Below are 8,007 nucleotides of genomic sequence, written 5' to 3' on the forward strand. Positions count from 1 at the left end.
GATAAGTGTAACCTTTTTTTTGCTACTGAACGCGTACCACATGGATGAGAAAAATTGCCTGACGTTAAATGGAATTAGACAAGATGAGGCACTTGTTAAGGAAGGCATCGGAAATAAAAGGAATTTTGGATTTCGTACACTGCAGCCAACGAGCTCCTGCCCGTCTTCAGGTTTACAAATTCACCATAAGACCTGTTTGTCATGTTCGGCTCCGTCGAGTGACAGAAAACGATGAGTTGTGGGAAGTCACCAGGACTGACAACCCGACTGAGTCGTGTCCTGGTGCCTAGCGTTGGCGCCTGACTTGGCCATTTTTTTTTTTTTTTTTTTTTTTTTACCAAAGACTTAAGTAATTTGCATCCTTATCAGAAATCTTCATCTCAACAAGGCTCTTCTGTTGATAGTTTCAAGAGTTGTGTCAGTTACGCGTATCAAGGAAGAAAATAAAATAAAAGAAAAAAAGAACAAATAATTTTTTAAGGCAACGGGGCTGTCGTTTTCAGGAGGTAAACAACGTAATAATGTGAATACCCCTTCGCCCTTTCTCTCTCTTTAAGGACACACACATACACACACACACACACACACACACACACACACACACACACACACACACACACACATCAATTTTCCATCTACATGTGTCTGTAGCCGTGATGCAACAGGAAGGATTGTGGGTGAGATGAATACATTAACAAAAAACAATAATAATAAATTCCAGCTGGGGGTGGGTCGTTTCCTTCAGTCAAGTGAAAAGACTTTATTACAGCAGCAAAATAAGAAATAATTTTTTTCTTCTCTCTCTCTCTCTCTCTCTCTCTCTCTCTCTCTCTCTCTCTCTCTCTCTCTCTCTCTCTCTCTCTCTCTCTGTCTCTCTCTCTCTCTCCCCTTCTCCCTCTCTCTATGTATGTATGTATGTATGTACAGTTTGTGTGTATGTATGTATGTGTGTATGTATTTATGTATATGCATGTGTGTTGAAACATTCTGAAAAGAGGAATGACAAGTCTTAATCCGAGTTTTATTCTTGACTAGTTTCGCTACAAGTTTTTTTTTATCAAAAGAATAGTGCTACAGGGCTAAAGGTGGCGTGTATGTATGTGTGCACACCATTTCCAGTGGGAAGTTGCCTCACACATCACAATGGCAGACAAATTATTCAATATATTAGAATGGCAGTGGAAATGATGATGAATAATAAGATGGACAGCTATTTATTTATTTTTTCTTTAACTGCCCATCCTCAATTCCACTGCCATTCCAATATATTAAATAATTTATCTGTCATTGTAGTAGGTATGGTAGATTTCCACTAGGAAATGTATGCACCTTTATATGCCACTTCTAGCCCTGTAGCAATATTCTTAAAAAAAATTGTAGTGAAACTATTCAAGAATAAAACTAGGATTAAGACTCCAGTCTTTCCTCTTCCTAGCCGCTTCATATGTATATATGCATACACTTACATACATAATATGCGTTGTTACCTTTAAACTGCTGCGGTGTGAATTTGAGAGGGTTTGGGACTTCCTTAAATGAACAAAATCGTCTTGCATCAGATAGTAACAATATATATATATATATATATATATATATATATATATATATATATATTTATATTTTTTTTTTTTTTTTTGAGACATTCTGACAGGTTGACGTAAGCGGAGTAGGAAACACAGGAGTCTTAGTCTTGAGTTTATTCCTGACTAGTTTCGCAGGTATGCTTTTTCAAAGGAATGTGTGTGTGTGTGTGTGTGTGTGTGTGTGTGTGTGTGTGTGTGTGTGTGTGTGTGTGTGTGTGTGTGTGTGTGTGTGTGTGAATTCCTTGAATGCAGTGACGTTCTCCTAACTGAATGATGTCGACCTTGTAGCGGGAGCGCGTATTGTAGTAATAATATCATACATTTATCAAACAATATAAGTATGTACCTCCTAGCGGGTTTCCGCTAATGAAATTATAATTCCCGCGCGTTTTGAGCATGCCCACGCTAGGTAAACAGTATTGTTTCTGCTTTGGTAGCAGATACATGTTCTGTATCGTGCTTTAATTATATATATATAAATTATACTGTCAGCGTGTTGAACTTTTATTTAATCACCAAAAACAGCCTAGATCTACAAGAAAATTATTAATAATAAAAATGATAATGACAATAATAATAGTAATAATAATAATAGTAATGACAATGATAATGATGACAATAACAATAATCAAAACAATCCTACTAAGAAGAATGGTGATAACCACATTAAGCATACGGAGATGCGTTAGAAAACGGAGAGGAGGTCCTGACCCGCGCTCAGTAAAAGGGTTATCACACTGGGCTATTTTTCCTCCGACATCCTCCCTCCAACCTCCATTTGAACAACTAGAATATGACTTCGCTTACAGAAGTCTAGACCTCTCTAAGAACGTTTCAAAGGTATGTCTAACATTCGTATAAGTTTATATATCTTAGTTCATCATTCAGATTTGCCATATATGACGAAAAGGTGATTTGATGTTTGGAGATTTGAAAAATACAATATTGTAACCGAAGTCAATCTTACTCAAACGAATTTTCAACTGTTGGTGCTGGTGAAGCCCGTGGGCCTTAAGCTGACCCTCAAAGATGAGTGACTCTCGAAAGGATCTCCTTCCTGTTGGAGAAGGACCCCTTGGCCTTCCCTTCGCCAGAGAAATCCTTTACAGATTTCGTTCTGGCTTTTGGGCAGACGACACCACTCGCGGGGTGACGTCATCATCATACTAAAAAAACATAAAAAAATAAGATAAAGTAAAAAGAGATATATAGAAAATAAATAAATAATTAAATGCTCTCCTTAAGGGAAAATGTGCTTAGGAAAAAAAAAGTTAAATATAACAAATTCTCGAATTTTATTTCAGACAAGCAGAACACTACGAACTATTCCATGCTGAAGAAAGTGAATGCTTCTGCTTCGTCAGTTCAAGGTCGGCGTTTCGATCCCTGTCCAGTGTTGCAAGAGGGACTGGAATTCACGGGCCTCCTCTCCCTCACCCTACCCCTCCCCCTCCCATGAAAGCACTTCCTTCTGAGACCTCCCCAAGGGGATAGAAGTGGGGAAAGGGTGTGGACGGATGGAGACCTTTCCGGTAGGCGGCCTGGGTTCATGTCCCACTGCTCACGATAAGTGAGGACCGAACAGTGGCGAATATAATCGGTTACGTCACTAACACTTGTCACGTGGTAGAGCAGGGTCGAGTCCTTGGCTGTACCATGTTTCAGTTTCAGCATGTTGGCCTCCTCGAGTCTCTCGATGTTGATGCCTCAGAATTAAAGTGTATTGTGATTGATAAAAATGTATATCTGTTCACTGTGACCCATATAGTGTTTTACACACACACACACACACACACACACACACACACACACACACATATATATATATATATATATATATATATATATATACATATATATATATACAGTATATATATATACATATATATATTATATATATATATATACATATATGTTGAGACATTTTGACAGGTTGACGTAAGCGGAGTAGGAAACACAGGAGTCTTACTCTTGAGTTTATTCCTGACTAGTTTCGCAGGTATGCTTTTTCATTCCTTTGAAAAAGCATACCTGCGAAACTAGTCAGGAATAAACTCAAGACTAAGACTCCTGTGTTTCCTACTCCGCTTATGTCATATATATATATATATATATATATATATATATATATATATATATATATATATATATGTATATGTATATATATATATATATATTCCCGTACAAATGCTTTACAGATGCATGCCTACAAATCTCATTGTATTTCTTAATAGTATTTCATATTTCTCCTCTGCAGACACAAGTTCCTTTATAAAAATAATGATATTTCACAATATTAGTGGTATACTTCCACTGATATCAATAACTCATACTTCCTTTTTTCTACCACCAGGGGATTTTATTCAGCCCAAGGAAAATCCCCGTCGATGGTTTGGATTTGTAGTAAATACAGTTTCACAATCACGGCAAGTTTCGTAAACTTTATCGAAACTTCCACCAGGCGACTGCATTGACCCATGATGCGGAATTCGATCTAAACTTCGTCTCCATCGACCGTTAACTGCTCTGTTAAGTGGCTAGGCATGATAGCCCTTCCTTGAGTTCGCGGAATTAGACCGTCTTTATTGGTGTCACGCGGTGAGTTTACTGGATTTGAACCGCTTATTTCTTGTGCAGAAATCGATCAGGATAATGAAGAAGAACGTACCTCCTCTTACCTCGTCCTCGTCTTTGGTGTGGACGGAAGTTGAAGTCTTCGTAAGAAAGAGTCTGACAAAGACTCTTCAAGGAAGTTTTTCAAGCGATATCAGTTCCGTCGCGTATTGACCTTTTAGACAATGAGAGTCTGCCACACCCATGTGAATGTGAAGTTACACGCGCACACGTACACACACGCGCGCGCGCGCGGACACACGCACAAATACACACACACACATACACACACACACACACACGTCACACACACACACACACACACACACGCACACACACACACACACACACACACACACACCACACTGTACATAAACGCCACATGCCCACATATATATATATATATATATATATATATATATATATATATATATATATGTATATATATATATATATATATGTATATATATATATATATATATATATATATATATATATATATATATATATATAAGCAGAAACAGACACACACACATAGCTCCCCTTCCCGTAATATACAACTAAGTAAATAGGTAAATAATACACACACACACACACACACACACACACACACACACAAGCTGGTGTGTGTGTATGTGCAGATCATATCATTATCCATAGATCGGGGAATCTATGAGCTCTTAACTTTCATCCGGGTGGGTAGTAGCTGTCCATCACGAGACCAACACGTGATCCAAGACCACGGTGAATCACAAACGCGTACCTGACACACATTGCTTTGTCCACACCCATTCTTTTTTCCAGATGGAGTGAGCCATCAACTCCCCGCCACTCCCCCGCAACCTCCAACCCAACTCCCCCCCCCCCTACGCCAACATATGAGAAGTCTTCCATACTCTCCAGAATGGAGGGGAGTACCAAGTACTCCTTATCACTTCACAACATTGCCTTATGGAAGGTCCTTCCCCACTCCTACTAAGCTTCACAAAACTCCCTCTAATATCTTGAGCACTCCCACTCCCTCCCTCTCCGTCAAGGTTCTCCTGACTCCTTCACCCAAGTTTCCCTTTGTCTGCCAACTCCCTCCTCTCGTGGACTCCCGTGGACTCCCACTCTAACTCCTATTCCTTTCTACCTCTTCTTGTCTCTTCTCCTCCTCCTTCCTTGCAAGGCTGCGTATGTTTCATGATGTCAATATTTAAGTGACTTCAGTGTCGTTCCTGAAGACTAGAGTCGCACAGAAATATATCATGATTGAAAATATAATCTACAACCAGACAAGAATACTGATCACTTTTAACGTCTACCATCCCTGTGTCCTTCCACATTTCTTAAATCTCTCTTTTACAATTTTTTTTTTTATTATTCAAACTTTTTCGGTTTGATAGCGTCCCCCAAGAATAGAAGCGCTGGATACTACAGACAAAACAGAAATCCCCTATTTTGTGTTCTGATTCTTCCTTTCTTCATCCTCTCCTCTACGTCTCTTTCCATTCCTCTACAAATCTCCCTTCTTTCCCCTTGTCCCTCTTTCTCTTCTTCCCTCGACTCCCCTTGCCACCTCCCACCTTCTCCCCCACACTCCCCCATGCCTGCCAATCCACTCCCCTACCTTTCCACTCCTCCTCCACTCCCCACTCCTCCTCCACTCCCTCTCCCTCAGGAGCCAAGAACCAACCCAGCCAAACTTGCTCAAGGCCAGTATGTAGGCGAGTTCCCTCTCGAATTTCCTAACACTTGATCTCCTCCTCCTCCTCCTCCTCCTCCTCCTCCCACTTCTCCTTCTACTTCTCCTCCTTCTCCTTCTTCTCTTGCTTCTTCTTCTCTTGTTTCTCCTCCTCTTTCTATTCTCTCTTGTCTCTCATTCTATTTCTCTTGGTTCTCCTTCTCCTATTCTTTCTCTTCCTCCTTCTCTTGCCTCTCTTTCTACTTATCCTTCTCCTTCTCTTGTTTCTTCTTCTCTTGTTTCTCTTCCTCCTATTCTTTCTCCTCTTCCTTTTTTGCCTCTTTTTCTGCTTATCCTCCTCCTCATTCTCTTTCTTTTGCTTCTCTTTCTCCTTATCCTTCTACTTCTCCCTCTGTTTTGCTTCCTCCTTCTCCTTCTTCTCTTGGTGCTTTTTTTCTTCTCATTCTCTTTCTCCTCTACTTCTTCTTATCCTTCTCTTGCTTAATCTTCTCTTTCTCCTCCTCTTTTTCCTTCTACTTCTTTTTCTCTTCATTTCATTTCTCCATTTTCTTCTCCTGATTCTCCTTCTTCTCTTTCTTCTTCTTTTCCTTCTCTTTCTCCCTTTTCTCTTTCTCCTCCTTTTTCATGTTCCTTCTCTTCCTTCTCCTACTTTTCTTCCTTTTCCTTCCCTTCTATTTTTCCTTTTCCTCCTCCGTTTTCTTTTCCTTCGGTTTAAGTCGTCTGCATCGTTGAATTCCCGCGTTGAAGAGACGTTCACTCACTTGAATAAAATCGTCTGTCAGTAGCTAGAACAAATACTAAACTTGTAAAAAAAAAACAGCAAAGGGATTAAACGAATGAACAGACAAAAAACAAATGAGAAACCTTACTTGACTTGCGAAGGAGAAATCTATTCCCATCTGGTATCTGAAACTCGATTTGCGACAAATTCCTTTCAAGACCAAAACACAAGAAAACGGGAAACTCGACCTCATATTCAGAAAATAAACAACCGAACAACAAAGGAGGTCCCTTTCGTGGGAGGTTTGTGCAAACAAGCAACTCAGATTCGGCGGAATCCTCAGCCCACTTGAGGAGAGAACATCAGTGGGAAGTTTTTGCCAACAGATGGACTCGGAGTGCAGTTGGGGTCAAAAGTATTTATCTGTATTATGATTTACACGCTTGATGTTGGGTGCTTGGAAGTGATACATGCATTTATGTATTATGTAGTATGCATGTATGTACTGTATATATATGTATGTCTATATATATATATATATATATATATATATATATATATATATATATATATATATATATACATATATATACATGTATACATATATGGTTGAAGAATACAGCTGTTTCTGCATTAATGACCTTCTTGCTAAGACTTTCTACTTTTCTGATCGCAAACTTCTGCGTAGAATTTAACACTGAGACTCTTGTGCCAAAGGGCGTAATAAAACACAGCAAAGAGATTCTTTTTTATTTAGTTCACGACGTTTCGTACGCATTGTACATTTTCAAGTGATAACTGCATAACAAAATTAAGAGGCTTATATAACAATTTAGTTACATTTATAATATAATGGGGGGAGCTCACAATATATATATATATATATATATATATATATATATATATATATATATATATATATATATACACCAGCCGTAAGCAATTGCACCATGCTGGTTATCAGGACGGCAGTAGAGCCACGTGTAATTCTTCCACTACCTTTCCGAATTCCTACTTCACCATGTCACATTCAGTCATATATTCTGTATGTACTTTCATCCTTTAATAAATCCTTTTTTGTATCAACACTGAAGATGTAATTATACGAAAGCGCTCTGCTTCGTTAGTTTACTTTTTTCGTGGTGGTTATTTGTGTTTTGTAAACACACGTTCTTAGTGTTTTATTGCATATATATATATATATATATATATATATATATATATATATATCTTGATAGCGCAATGGGTTAAGTCACGCTTTGTCACGTCCGAGCTAAGTTCGAGTCCTCAGCTCGACCACGTTTCAATTTCCAATATATGCTTCCTTCGAGCTCTCGTCAGTCTAAACTGCGATGGCATGGAATTAAAAGCGAGTTGTGGTTGAAAAAAAAAGATATATATAT

This window comes from Oratosquilla oratoria, chromosome 23, assembly GCF_046742065.1.
Source record: "Oratosquilla oratoria isolate Oo_2021 chromosome 23, ASM4674206v1, whole genome shotgun sequence".
Lineage (NCBI taxonomy): Eukaryota > Metazoa > Arthropoda > Malacostraca > Stomatopoda > Squillidae > Oratosquilla > Oratosquilla oratoria.